Raw genomic sequence first — 15787 nt, forward strand, 5'->3', positions numbered from 1 at the left:
AATTTAATGTCCCTTCTTCTGAGTCCAGATTACAATCTGGTTTCCCAGATGGGAAGAGTTACCATAAGTGAGCAATTCAGAGCTTGGGTCTTGGTGGCAGGCAGAACTGAGTTTGAATTCTGGGTCTCAACTTATTTGCCCTAAACATTTCTGAACCCCATCTGCAAAGTGGGGATAAAACAGTACCCACTCAGCCTGGCCAACACAGTGAAACCCTGTCTCTACCAACAAATACAAAAATTTGCTGGGTGTGGTGGTGCACACCTGTAGTCCCAGCTACTTGGGAGGCTGAGGCAGAATTGCTTGAACCTGGGAGACGGAGGTTGCAGGTGAGCCGAGATTGTGCCACTGCACTCCAGCCTGGGTGACAGAGTGAGACCCTATCTCAAAAAAAAGAAAAAAGAAAAAGAAAAGAAACAGTACCCACCACATAGTGTTGTAGAGAGATTTAAATGAGAAAATGAAGATAACAGGCTCAGCCCAGTACCTAGCACATAGTATGCACTCAACGAAGAGTAACTCTTATTATTATCATTATATTATATACATTATTATTCTCATTTTTAATTATAAACCTACAGGAGAGAATATGATCAGTAAACAAAAGTAGCCAATCCTTTTTTTCTTTTTTGAGACAAGGTCTCACTCTGCCATCTGGGCTGGAGTGCAGTGGTGCAATCATAGCTCTCTGTAGCCTGGAGCCCCTGGGCTCAAGTGATCCTCCCAATCCAGCTTCCCAAGTATCAGGGACTACAGGCACGCGCCACCATGCCCAGCCAATTTTTAAATTTTTTGTAGAGTTGGGGTCTCACTCTGTTGCCCAGGCTGGCCCACCACCGGCCTCAAGCGATCCTCCTGCCTTGGCCTCCCAAAATGCTAGGATTCCAGGTGTGAGGCACCATGCCTGGCCCATTTAAAAGTTGTATCTCCAGGCTGGGCATGGTGTCTCACATCTGTAATCCCAGCACTTTAGGGGGCCAAGGCGGGTGGATCACAAGGTCAAGAGATGGAGACCATCCTGGCCAACATAGTGAAACCCTGTCTCTACTAAAAATACAAAAAATTAGCCCGGCGTAGTGGCGGGCGCCTGTAGTCCCAGCTACTCGGGAGGCTGAGGCAGGAGAATGGCGTGAACTCAGGAGGCGGAGCTTGCAGTGAGCCGAGATCGCGCCACTGCACTCCAGCCTGGGCTACAGAGCCAGACTCCGTCTCAAAAAAAAAAAAAAAAAAAAAAAAAAAAATTAGCTGGGTGTGGTGGCAGGCACCTGTGATCCCAGCTGCTCGGAAGGCTGAGGCAGGAGAATCACTTGAACCTGGGAGGCCGAGGTCACAGTGAGCTGAGATCGTGCAACTATACTCCAGGCTGGTGACAGAGACAGACTACATCTCAAAAAAAAAAAAAAAAAAAAAAAAAAAAAAAAAAAAAAAAAGTTGTATCTTATATTAGAAAACATTGTAACTGCTCTCCCGGTTTTTATGCATCAAGCCCTCATGAGTCCAGAAGTGTGTCGCAGTAATCATTGCTCTACCCATGTCTGGCATTTTACCCTCTATTGAGTACTTTACCCTTGATGCCACTGGCACTCTGTGGAGAAGACACATTATTCCCACAGCGTGTGAGCAGGAACCGCGTATTATCATTGTTTCCTCAGCCAATGCTTGTAGAATGACTAAACGAACGTCTGCTAAAGTGAGTCCCCGCTGCCTCCCAGTAATCTGCCATCCTCTGCTTTGTCCTGAAGGGAAGCCAGCAAATTACCTGAGTGTGGTGATATTTTGTTATTACAGGGGGAAACATGATGCCGACAGATCTCTTAGTTTTGGTGAATATGAGTAAGTAGAAGTCTTGTTCTGGGGAAATGGTGTAAAAAGACTTTCCCATGGGTTAGAAAAGGCCATTTTATATGTAGAGTTTTTTTGTCTTGTTTTGTTTTTTTGTTTTTTTGTTTGTTTGTTTGAGACAGAATCTTGCTCTGTCGCCAGGCTGGAGTGCAGTGGCATGATCTCGGCTCACTGCAATCTCTGCCTCCTGGGTTCAAGCGATTCTTGTGCCTCAGCCTCCTGAGTAGCTGGGCTTACAGGCACCCGCCACCACACCTGGCTAATTTTTGTATTTTTAGTGGAGATGGGGTTTCACCATGTTGGCCAGGCCGGTCTCGAACTCCTGATCTCAGGTAATCCACCCGCCTTGGCCTCCCAAGTGCTGGGATTACAGGCATGAGCCACCTTGCCCGGCCTATATGTATAGCTTTTATGACTAGTGGCTCTAAGGACCTTAGGAGTCTTCTAGAAGGAAAGGTTCCGATATTCCCTTGTCTGATTCCTCCCCAACTGAAGCCAGAGCATTCTGTCGGAATGAATCTGGGTGGCTTTTGACCAAGACCTTGTAGCAGCGTTGTGATTTCAACCTAGGGCTGCTGGAATAAAGAGAGAGAGAGAGAAACAGATTTTCATTTATGATTCAAATTAAAGTAAAATGACAAACTAGGCCGGGCATGGTGGCTCACACCTGTAATCACAGCACACTGGGAGGCTGAGGTAGATGGATCACTTGAGGTCGGGAGTTGGAGACCAGCCTGGCCAACGTGGCAAAACCTGTCTCTACCAAAATACAAAAATTAGCCAGTCCTGGTGGTGCATGCCTGTAGTCCCACCTACCTGGGAGGCTGAGGCAGGAGAATTGCGTGAACCCGGGAGGCAGAGGTTGCAGTGACACGAGATCCTGCAACCACACTCCAGCCTGGGCAACATTGCAAGACTCTGTCTCCAAAAATAACAACAACAACAAAAATGTAAAATGACAAACTCATGCACACACATGCTAATCTGGAATGCTATAAACCAAATTGAAAACACTGATTATCTTGTAGTTGGATGGCTGGCCACTTTCACTTTCTACTTTAAACATTTGCGGTTTTGTTTGTTTGTTTTTTGAGACAGAGCTTCGCTCTTGTTGCCCAGGCTGGAGTGCAATGGTGCGATCTCAGTTCACTGCAATCTCCGCCTCCCGGGTTCAAGCAATTCTCCTGCCTCAGCCTCCTGAGTAGCTGGGATTACAGGCATGAGCCACCATGCCCTGCTAATTTTATATTTTTAGTAGAGACTGGGTTTCTCCATGTTGGTCAGGCTGTTCTCAAACTCCTGACCTCAGGAAATCCACCTGCCGTGGCCTCCCAAAGTGCTGGGATTATAGGCATGAGCCACCGCACCTGGCCTGTGTTTTGATTTTTTTAAAAATATGTTAATTGTTTCTTTATCAAGAGAAATTATTTCTTAGCCCACACATTCATGTTTCTAGTTCAAGAACACAAGTCAGTGACAAACTTCTAGGTAATTCAACCCAAATAAATTTTGTATATTCCCAAATCACTTTGCACTCTGAAAGATACCAGCCTTCCTCATCTCCTCAAAATCTTTCATTGAACTCGTAATTACTGCAGAAATCTGTGTATGTCTTATTTTTTGTTCAGCCACAGCAAACTTATAGAGAGCTGCAACCCCCACAGATACAATGAGCTCTTAAACAAGATGAAAGCAGAGGTGCTTGGCCAGAAGGCCACGCATCTGGGGTTTCGTCAAAGCACCGGAAACCATGGCAGTTATTGTCCTTGATAGGTATGCCAGCCTCAACAACAACGTCCTTCTTGGCTGATGGGAAAATGGAAGGCTGTGTTTGAATTTTTTACAGGAAGACCATACTACTTTCATAATCCAGAAGAACAAAGAGACCTCGTATTTCCACTTTGAAGGAAAGGAAGAAAAGGGCTGGGTGCAGTGGCTCATGCCTGTAATGTCAGCACTTTGAAGGCTGAAGCAGGTGGATCACCTGAGGTCAGGAGTTTGAGACCAGCCTGGCCAACATGGTGAAACCCCATCTCTACCAAAAATACAAAAATTAGCCAGGCGTGGTGGCGGGCGCCTCTAGTCCCAGCTACTCAGGAAGCTGAGGCAGGAGAATTGCCGTGCCAAGATCACACCACTCCATTCCAGCCTGGGTGACAGAGTGAGACTCTCTCAAAAAACAAAAAAAAAAAAAAGGAGGAAAGGATGCAATTTAGCAAATGAGCACTCCAGGTGAGCCAAAAAGGAGTTTATTTAATGCGTGTTGCTTAAATTAAAGTGAGTGAAGACAGAAGACAGGAAAGTGGCGAGAAAGGAAGTAAGGAGAGGGGAAGTAAGGTGAGGGGACGAAGGTAGGCTGCCCCCCCAGTGGCAGGAGGAAGGGCAGCAGGGACGGGGGCCCTGGGTCAGGGAGGCAGCCCTCTGGGACACGCTGGAGTCCTGAGGGAGCACCTGGGGATGAGCGCCAACTCCTGGCCGGTTTGGGGCTAATTAGGTTAGAGGTGGGGAATGCAGGATCAGCTGTTTTGATAACTAGCCCCAACTTACATCCCGTCCTTACACTGCAAACTGTGCCCACAGCTTCTGCCTTCACTTGCTAAGTATATCTGACTGGCTCTGTGCAGGATAACAAGATTTTTGGCTGTAGGTGGGAGATTTAGAATCAGGGTTCAGACCTAAAGGGCCTGAGAAAGATGGTAGTAGGCAGAGCTAGCCCTTCCTGCCTGCCATTCAATCCAGGAAATGCGTGGCGGGTCTAGCAGGCTCCAAGCACAGGGCTATGGTGCTTCATGCTGGGCATTCAGAGGCAGGAGAACAGGCCTCTCTCTGAAGGGGCTCTCAGCGGGCAGGAAGCAAGGGCGCTTGCTGAAGAGCCCTGGCCCAGGGAGCACGTGGGCACCACACAGCTCTTGCTCCCCGGGTCACCTCGGGCCCATGATTTAGCCCCTCTCTTCTCCTTTGCCACATCTGTAAAACGAGGATGACAGCAGCGCCTGGCGTTGAGGGTTACTGTGAGACCACATGAGGTAATCCCTGTGGAGCCTTCAGCTGGCGTTAAGGGCTCAATAGATGTTAGCGATTGTTCTGCACAAAAGTGCTTCAGGAACCAGCAAGGAGCCGCTTTTAACTCTCACAGGGGCTGCAGCAAGCCACAAAGAAGCTGTTACGTGAGTCTTTATGGAGGAGTCAAGGTTTGTTTGATTGATGGACAAAGGTGGGTGGTTAATTGTCAGCAAAAGAGAGGCACAAGAATTGCTTGAACCCAGGAGGCGGAGGTTACAGTGAGCCAAGATCGTACCAGTGAACTCCAGCCTGGGTGACACAGCGAGACTGCCTCAAAAAAAAAAAAAAAAAAAAGGGGAGGCAGGGAATCTATGGTGTGTTCGGTGTGGCAAACAGTGTGGCAGTGGAGGATGACAGTGTGTGTGTGTCTGTGTGTGGGTAGCAGAGCAGGTGGGAGAGGGGTTGCAGAATTCAAACTTGTGTGTGTGTGCACTTTATGTAGCAGAGATGACGTGTATGTGTGTGCGTAACAGGTGGTGGACAGAGGTCTGTGTGTAACAGGTGGTGGAGGCAGGTGTGTGTGTGTGCATGTGTGTGTATGTGTGTAGCAGGTGGTAGAGGGAGGGGTGTGTGTGTGTTTAACAGGTGGTGGAGAGAGCTGTGTGTGTGTGTGTGTGTGTGTGCGCGCGCGCTGGAAGCTGGCTCTGAGCCGTCCTGGAGATATAGGCTGGCTTAAACCTGGAAGGGCCTCCTGGCTGGCTCTGGGATAACATAAAGCAGGCTAAGAGGCTCGAAGGCATGTGGGAACTCAGGGAGCTTGGCAGGTTTTGCTCTTTGCTTACGAGGTTTCTAAGCCAGGAACAACAGGATCAGATCTGTGTTCTGGAAAGCAGGTTCTGGAAGAGGTGCAGGAGAGTAGCAAAGAGCCTCTGGCTGTTGTCTCCCGACTGGTCACTAGAGGGAGGCCTGGGCTCAGAAGTGACACCACACCCACCTATTGTTGAGGGGCTGCTAGTCTTGGGCTGTGAAGGGGCATGCAGCCCCTGCGTACACTTGCGAGATTACAGATAAGAGGAGGAAGAAAAGGAACACCCCGATGTACTGTGGAGACCTAGACCTCTGTGCGTCATCTCCTTTCCAGGAGGTGAGGCCTCCTTCTCCTCCTGCCCTGCCTCAGACCCACACCATGAGTGTGGACACTCCACAGCCCAGCCTGCAGGGCCAAGCTTTGGCCACTTCCCACCAAGAGCTGCCCTGGGCTTGGGGGTGTGTACACGGGCAGGAAGATGAACTTGAGGATGAGGCTGCAGAGGCTGAGAAGCAGGCTCGGGGCCACTTGGGAAGAGGATGTTGGGGTCCTGGGTCCTCAGAGCACAAGGGGGCCAAGGTCTCTGGGCAGGCACTTCCCTTGGGCCAATAGGGAGGGCTAGAGCAAAGGAGAGTGTCTCTCAAGGATGTGTTCTCTCACTCAGACCTGGAGCAAAAGAATCTTGTAGTATTTCTGCCTTCACAGGCAACATCCCGCACAAAGCCAAGCAGTTAGCGGGTTTTCAGTAAGAGCTGTTTGAAGGGATGCCTTTTTTTTGAGACAGAGTTTTGCTGGTGTTTCCCAGGCTGGAGTGCAATGGCGCGATCTCGGCTCACCGCAACCTCCGCCTCCCAGGTTCAAGCGATTCTCCTGCCTCAGCCTCCCGAGTAGCTGGGATTACAGGCATGTGCCACCATGCCCGGCTAATTTTGTATTTGTGGTAGAGATGGGGTTTCTCCATGTTGTTTAGGCTGGTCTCGAACTCCTGACCTCAGGTGATCTGCCTGCCTCGGCCTCCCAAAGTGCTGGGGTTACAGGCTTGAGCCACTGCACCCAGCAGGAATGGCTTCTCTTTCTCCAACTCTGGACCGGCTTCTTGTACGACAGCCCAGTCACTTTTCCTTTATCGGCGTCTCTGTGGTTTTAAGAAAGATCTGCAAGTTCTTTGCTGCTCTCCTGAAGACGAGGAGCCTAATTCCTCTCGTGGGGTAGACTCAGAGACTGGCTTCTAAAAACATAAAGCAAAAATGATGGTGTGCAACTGCAGAAACTAGGTCACAAAAGGCACTGGAACTTCCTGTTCTTCCTCACTTGGATCATTGCTCAGGGAAGACCCTTGCCATGTCATGAGGACACGCAGCAGCTCTGTGGAGATGCCCACGTGTGTGGAACTGAGGCCTTCTGCCCTCAACCAGGTTGGAAGCCGATGCCCCAGCCGCATCAAGCTTCAGACGACCGCGGCCTGGACCAACGTCCTGCCTGTAACCTCCTGAGCCTCCCTGAGCCTCACCAACCACTCAGGCAAGCTGCTCCCAGAGACACTGTGTGAGAACATAAAGATTCATCATTTTAAGTAAATGTGGCTATATTTTCAGCAATAAACAACTGATACAGGCTTCAAGAGGACACTCTCTTATTTTTTCCTGGGTTTTGCGGCCAAGAAATAAAAAGTAAATATGGAAGGTGAAATATCACTTTCATTAGTGATAAGAGGCCAAATTGCAGGTTGTGGCTTAAGCCAATTGAGCCTGACAATCCCAAATGCCAGAATTTAGGTGGATACCCACACAGACCCAAGGAACACTGGGTGGAGCAGAGACCTCCCCTTGCAGAGTAGAAGCATGAAGAAGGGGAGAAAACTTCTACTCAACAGGTGGAATCATGCCCAACAGAGACAAAAGTATGGATCTGAGCCAAAGATACCCAGGTATTCTCAAAATTAACAGTGGGAACAGGCTGGGCATGGTGGCTCACACCTGTAAGCCCAGCACTTTGGGAGGCTGACGTGGGCAGATCGCTTGAGCCCAGGAGTATGAGACCAACCTGGGCAACATGGTGAAACCCCATCACTACAATAAATAGAAAAATTAGCTGGGTGTGGTGGTGCATGCCTGTGGTCCCAGCTACTCGGGAGGCTGAGGTGGGAGGATCGCTTCAGCCCAGGAGGCGGAGGCTGCAGTGAGCCATGATCATGCCACTGCACTGCAGCCTGGACAACAAAGCAAGACCCTGTCTCAAACAAACAAACAAACAACCTTCCTCCCCTCCCCACCAAAAAACCAGTGGGAACAGTCACTGCTCCTCCCCCACACCCACCAGGAGAGGAGGGAGCAGTGGGGCAGAGAGAGTTCCAGAAGTTCCACTCATTAAGCTTCCTTTGCAGGAAGGAAACATCAGAAATGAGGAAGACGGTTCCCCCGTCATATCCTTTCCTTACATCAGTGGTCCTGTCCTCTGCCCACGACATCTTTCTTCCTTGTGGGGTCAGTGCCCAGATGACTTCTGCATCCCTGGTGTTTTTCTGATCGTCTTATTCTTCTGCCTGTTCCTACTGTGTCCTGGGAACTCTCTGTTAACTTGAGGCTTTCCACGGTGCTGCATGTAGATGAGGCCCTGACTCAGGACACAGAGAGAATCACGATGCTTCAAACGAACTTGTTATTTTGAGAATAAGGTTTCACTTTCTTTTTTCCTGGCTGTCTTTGTCCAAGCCTTTTTTTTTTTTTTTGAGATGGAGTTTCACTCTTGTTGCCCAGGCTGGAGTGCAATGGCACGATCTCGGCTCACTGCAACCTCCGCCTCCCAGGTTCAAGCGATTCTCCTGCCTCAGCCTCCCCAGTAGCTGGGATTATAGGCATGTGCCACCACGCCCGGCTAATTTTGTATTTTTAGTAGAGACGGGGTTTCTGCATGTTGGTCAGGCTGGTCTCGAACTCCCGACCTTGGGTGATCCGCCTGCCTTGGCCTCCCAAAGTGCTGGGATTAAAGGCGTGGGTCCAAGCCTTTGAGGCTATTGTTTTGTTAAATCATCCATGCCGATGGAACAAACCAAGTTTGCAAGAATGTTGTATAAATGTGAAATCTTCACTTAAAAAAAAAACCAAAACAAATACTTTCTAAGGGAGGATCCTTTTGTTTTACGAGTGGGAATGTGGTTCTTGAATTTACTTAATGTCCGGCAAAAAGAGGCAGTGAGCCAGCAGAAAATGAAAAACCTGCCATCCATTTTGATAGCTTGGTGATAATATATACATCTTCTGCATATGTATAGCTATTTCAAAGGCTGATTACATTTATTTCCTGTAAAATGGGAATCCAGTGAAATAGCTATACTTTCTTCTTCTGCTCTTTAAAATTCATGCTTCTCACCCACTGAATCACTAGTCAATGTTGTCGCATCTCCAGCCTTGGATATTCCAATCTTCTCTTCTTCACAGTTGATTTAAAAAACAAAAAGCTTGCTATGAGTTAGTATTCAAGACTGGTAGCCTTTAGGTCATCTTTGATATTTCTATCTAAATTATGTGTCTACAAAGTCCTCATCATTCTTCCTTCTCTCTCTTAGATTCACTCTTCCACTTATTTTTTTCTTCAAATTTACACAAGGAAAACCTGAACGCAAAGTACAGAATTGCATAGAGTAAAAAGTGAGAGGTGCCCATTTTCATGCGCGTCTGTGTGAAGAGACCACCAAACAGGCTTTGTGTGAGCAATAAAGCTGTTTATTTCACCTGGGTGCAGGTGGGCTGAGTCCGAAAAGAGAGTCAGCGAAGGGAGATGGATTATCATTAGTTCTTATAGGTTTGGGGTTAGGCGGTGAAGTTAAGAGCAATGTTTTGTGGGCAGAGGGTGGATCTCACAAAGTACATTCTCAAGGGTGGGGAGAATTACAAAGAACCTTCTTAAGGGTGGGGGAGATTACAAAGTACCTTCTTAAGGGTGGGGGAGATTACAAAGTACATTGATCAGTTAGGGTGGGGCAGGAACAAATCACAATGGTGGAATGTCATCAGTTAAGGCTGTTTTTACTTCTTTTGTGGATCTTCAGTTACTTCAGGCCATCTGGATGTATACGTGCAAGTCACAGGGGATGCGATGGCTTGGCTTGGGCTCAGAGGCCTAACACCCAATGACAGTTGTTTGTTTCATGGCTACAGATTCTCCCTATCCCAATCCATAGGCCCTTTGGCAACGTAGCTGTGCCATGTATGTCACCAAGAGTTTCAGTCTGTTTCCTCATCCCTTGAAACCGGGCTAACTTCTGACTTGCCTTGACCAGCAGAGTGTGACAGACATGATATTGTTGAGTTCTAGAGCCTCGGCCTTCAGGACTCTTGCTGCTTCTGCTTTGGTGGTCTCGGAATGCTGTCCTGGGACACCACGGAAGCCACTCTAGCCTCCTGGGCGATGAGAGGCCATGTGGGCACCTGGGGAAGCCCAGCTGGCAGCCAGCACTAGGTGAATGCAGCTGCATCTGTGAGTTCGGGGGAACCTAGTCGAGGAGCTACCAAGCCAACCGACAGAATCAGGAAAAATAACAAGTTATTGTTGTTCTAAGCCTCTAAGTTTGTCATGCAGCAAAGGACAACTGAAACTGTCACCATCACCCCTCTCTTAATCCCACTCTTCTTAGACCTTTTTCTTTTTTTAAATTTAATTAATATTTTTGGGGGATAGGGTCTTTCTCTGTTGCCCAGGCTGGAGAGCAGTGGCACGATCATAGTTCACTGCAGACTCGACCTCCCAGGCTCAAGCAATCCTCCCACCTCAGCCTCCTGAGTAGCTGGGACTACAGGTGTATGCCACCACGCCTGGCTAATTTTTTATTATTATTATTATTATTAATTTTTTTGTAGAGACAGGGTCTTGCTATGTTGCCCAGGCTGGTCTCAAACTCCTGGGCTCAAGTGATCCTCCCATCTGGGCCTCCCAAAGTGTAGGGATTACAGGTGTGAGCCACTGTGTCCAGCCTTCTCAGACCTTTTCCTTCACATTATCAATATCCATGTGTATACACTAAAGTTAAAAGAATCTTAAGAGGCCGAGGCGGGCGGATTGCCTGAGCTCAGGAGTTTGCTACCAGCCTGGGCAATATAGTGAAACCCTGTCTCTAGTAAAATACAAAAAACTAGCTGGGCGTGGAGGCGTGTGCCTGTAATCCTAGCTACTTGGGAGGCTGAGGCAGGAGAATTGCTTGAACCCGGGAGGTGGAGGTTGCAGTGAGCCGAGATTGGGCCTCTGCACTCCAGCCTGGGCGCCAGAGCGAGACTCCATCTCAGGAAAAAAAAAAAAATAGGTGGGATCACACTTTACATACTGACATATTTTCACATGATACACATGGATTGCATAATTCTTTTAAACCCCATAGGGTCCATCATTATACAGACCAGCCACAGTGTATTTAGCTAGTTCCTGTTAACGGACATTTAGGCAATTTCTATTTTTTCACTACTATAAACAGTGTTGCAATAAATGATCTTGTGCTTTCAAGTCTCTCTTCTCTAATCCATCCTGTTTACCACTGCCTGGGTTAAGGGAGGGGCAGAAACAGAATATCAGTAGGCACTTGGGGGCTTCTGGGTAATTACTGCAGGGATTTGGTCCTTGTACCTGACCCCTAGAGGCTAACCTCTGCTCTCAAGAAAGCAGAGATTTGTGCACCCCTGGCCACCACTGCTTCTCTCCCTCATTACCATCCTCTTGGGCATTATTAAAGGATTGGAGATGACACACAAAGATTTGTAAAGGAAGACAGAGCTACAGCTGCGTATTAGGGATGCTGAAGAAGCCTGTGGACCCCAGCAGCCTTCGTGGTGTGGGCCTGTTTAAGAGGATCTGCACTCATAGAGCACTCTAAATTCCCTGGAGTGGCCGGGCGTGGTGGCTCACACCTGTAATCCCAGCACTTTGGAAGGCTGAGGTGGGTGGATTGCCTGAGGTCAGGAGTTCGAGACTAGCCTGGCCAACACAGTGAAACTCCGTCTCTACTAAAAAGTACAAAAAAATTAGCCAGGCATGGTTGCAGGTGCCTGTAATCCCAGCTACTTGGGAGGCTGAGGCAGGAGAATCGCTTGAACCCAGGAGGCGGAGGTTGTGGTGAGCCAAGATCACACCATTGCACTCCAGCCTGGGCAACAAGAGTGAAACTCCATCTCAAAAACAAAACAAAACAAAACAAAATTCCCTGGAGTGTTCTGTGCTGTCTGGAGGTGTTTTTGGAATCTACCTCATTGGCTGAGGTGTTGTAGGAAAGGATATGAGGGAGTGTGGGTGTCTATGATGAGAGGAGGGTGCAGGGAATGGGCTTTGCATCTTGCAGAGGGATTTCTGCAAGAGGTGAGTGTGTGCACGTCACGGGGGCTGCTGACGGGGTGCTATATGTGCCTGAGTGTGGATGTGACCAAACTTGGGGTTATGTTGCTGTTAAATGAAGTGAGGCATTGCCATGGCAACATAGCTCTCTGCTCCCAGCCAGATGCCAAGCCTTTAAATTATATTTTTCTGGCTGAAAGCACCTCAATTGCCTCTGGTCTCCAAAGCAATGGGACCGTGGGAGCACCAGATGCCTCACCTGTGTCTCCAACCTTTCGACAAAGCCCAAGAGGCGATAAGCAGGGGAGATGGCACAGGGGGCACGGGTGGATTTTGTTTGTTGAGGGTGGGGTGGGGCCTGGGAGTAGTGTCTGGTGAAGGGGGCTGGAGAGAGCCACTGACACACTCCACTTTTATCATCTCCTGGTCCAGTCACCTAGCACTTCATTCCAGAAGGAAAATGTGTATAATAACACCATTAGAGTTGCCAGTCATTTCTTCCACTAATTACTTCCTTTCCATCCATCCATTGTTCTTTGTTTGGTTTTGAAGAGTTAAGTCCTCTGTATCATCAGGGTCACAGGTAACTGATCTGGGGTAGACAACTAATCCAAAAAATGCTAAGCTGATTTTCTTCCAGCAGTCTGGATTTAGGTCATCTATATGTAAGCAACCCGGAAAACTGGGGACTGAAGGTGCCATTTAGGGGCATCACTGTGCAAGTAAAATTAACAAAGAGGGTTGCAATAAGAAGGAAGCAGACAGGCAGAAAAAAACAAGAGGGAGGGAGAGTGGGGGAGAGTGGAATATGGCAGCTGCTGTGAGTCCTGATGTTTCTACCAATTCTAGTTCCCAGTGAGGCTTGGCTGCACTTGCTGCCCTTGGTTGTTTTTTTTGTAATTTAGTGGGTTTGTGTCTTGTAGTGGAATGATCCCTGATTAAGGCATTAGAGTATTTGGGTTAGGTTTGGCTGGTGATGCTAGCAGTGCCTTTTGGAGCCACATCCCCACTCAGGATAAACAGTGAATCCCTAGAAAAAAGACTGCTTGCATATGTGTAAATGCTTAAAAAGATGCTGTCGCCTTTCTCCAGCCAACTATTTGCAAAGGACTTCTGTGATACACAACATCACATTAAGAGTATGATAAAATGTTCTTCATTCAACAATATTTAATTGAGCAGCTACTATGTACCAAGAACAATTCTAGGTATCAGGGAAATAGCCCAGAACAAGACAGAAAAAAAAAAAAAAGAAAAAAGCCTGCTCTTCTTTGGAGGACACAAATAATAAAGAGTAAACAAAAGATATAATAGCAGATAGTGCTAAGGGCTATGAACAAAATAAATGATTTTTATCATGTGAGTCATACAGAATCATAAACTATTAAGGCTAAAAAGGTCTTCAAGATTTTCCAGATGCTCTTATTCCCACAAGACCAATGAAACAATAGAGGAGATAATAAACGGCCTTTAGCCAAATAGGAGGGTAGTGAAGCTAAGTCTAGCTCCTTCTTCGTCCGCTTTTATGTCACTTCCTACAGGAAGCCTGTCATTGCCATTTCTAGGTTAAATGTCCCTCCCACTGCACCTTGTACTTGGCCCATGGGAGCATACTTTTATGGCAACCCTACTTACGTAGGTGTTTTTCCCACTCATGGAAGGACCCGAGGGCAGAAACAATGCCTGTTACATTCACCTAACACAGTGACTCACTTCATAGATGCTCAGTAGTTGCTGGATGAATAACAAGGGCTTGATACCTAACTGACAGCAGCAATACTGATGTTTATTTCACTCCCTTAGGCAATTCTTACACTACGTGACCTTCCAAAGGCAAGAAGAGTTGGTTAATAACACAGACATAGCATCACTATCTTCAAAGACAGAGGAAAATCTTCCATAGCCAGAAACACGGTTTATTCATGCTTTTCCTGTTGTTGAGCTTGGAGCCCTTCCGCTGAGCACCTGTTAAAAATGAAGATATAAAGCCTGTAGGTCCAGTATCCAGTGGCTCTCAGGAAGTGCTTGATTATTGTGGATGAGAGCAGATGGAAGCAGACGGCCACTGGTGGCCACACTTGTAGGCCTAAGCTCACATTGGGGGATAGGACAATTAATACCTAACAAGAAAAGGGAATACACAGTGTACATGTGCACAAACACCTCTTAGTGTGCCAAAAACAGCAGATTCCACCACTCCTCCCTTGTGCCATCGCGACAGAGAAAACAGAAATAATACACCATAGGGCCCTGTGGATATCAATGCTGTCTGCTCAGCTATGTCCCTAGGAGAATACAGTAATCTTTTTCAGAGGACTATAGCCCTCACAAGTGGCTCAACCTTAAGGTTGACTGTCTATTGCCTTAGCAACCAAAGCCTCCTATTTTTATTGGGGTTTCTGAGCACAGCAATGTACATGAATTTAGGATATAGAAAAGCAAGATAAGGGGCTGCTTCTCTTGCCTGAATAGGTACAATCGAACATTCTCTGGCCAGCCCATGGTGAATCCAACTCAGAGACCAGAACTAGTGTTTATGACGGCAGCCCAAATCAGCTGCTTTTCCCATGATTTAACACGCTACCAGATCTTATTTATAACAACACAAAAACTTTCAGAGAGTTTGGAGAAAGATACATTTCCTCTATTTTTTATTACTGCATATGATTCTTTAAAGTTTGCTACATATAACTTAAATAATTAAAAAATATATTAGTGGCCGGGCGCCGTGGCTCATGCCTGTAATCCCAGCACTTTGGGAGGCTGAGGCGGGCGGATCACTTGAGGTCAGGAGTTCGAGAGCAGCCTGGCCAAAATGGTGAAACCCTGTCTCTACTAAAAATACAAAAAAATTAGCTGGGTGTGGTCGTGGGTGCCTGTAATCCCAGCCACTCGGGAGGCTGAGGCTGGAGAATCCCTTGAACCCAGGAGGCTGAGATTGCAGTGAGTGTAGATCGCGCCGTTGCACTGCAGCCCGGGCGACAAGAGCGAAACTCCTTCTCAAATAAATTAAATAAATAAATAAATAAATAAATAAATAAATAAATAAATAATAAAAATATATAAGTAACATGTGAATAATTCTCATAAAAAAATAAACACCAGGCTGGGCATGGTGGTTCACGCTTTTAATCCTGGCACTTTGGGAAGCTGAGACAGGAGGATCGCTTGAGCCCAGGAGTTCGAGACCAGCCTGGGCAATGAAGTGAAACCCCGTCTCTACTAAAAACACAAAAATTAGTTGGGCATGGTGGTGTGTGCCTGTAATCCCAGCTACTCGGGAGGCTGAGGCAAGAGAATCAGTTGAACCCAGAAGGCAGAGGTTGCAGTGAGCTGAGATCATACCATTGCATTCCAGCCTGGGCAAAAGAGACCCTGTCTAATAAATAAATAAATAAATAAACGTAAATTTAAAAAAATTTTAAAAAATCAAAGGCCAAAAATCACATAGTAGAAAGTACCTTCTACAATCTTCTAATCTTTCTCCTCCCCACTCTTATCCTTGGACGTACCCTTCCCCCCCTCCCCTGTGCATTTACAAACATATGTGCATATATAGATAAGACTTGTTTAGGCCAGGCACCGTGGCTCACGCCTGTAATCCCAGCACTTTGGGAGGCTGAGGCAGGTGGATCACTTGAGGTCAGGAGTTGGAGACCAATCTGGCCAACATGGTGAAACCCTGCCTCTACTAAAAATACAAAAATTAGCTGCATGTGGTGGCCGGCGCCTGTAATCCCAGCTACTTGGGAGGCTGAGGCAGGAGAATCGCTTGAACCTGGGAGACAGAGGTTGCAGTGAGCCGAGACTGCGCCATTG

This window comes from Pongo pygmaeus, chromosome 15 (genome assembly GCF_028885625.2).
Source record: "Pongo pygmaeus isolate AG05252 chromosome 15, NHGRI_mPonPyg2-v2.0_pri, whole genome shotgun sequence".
NCBI classification, from domain to species: Eukaryota; Metazoa; Chordata; class Mammalia; order Primates; family Hominidae; genus Pongo; species Pongo pygmaeus.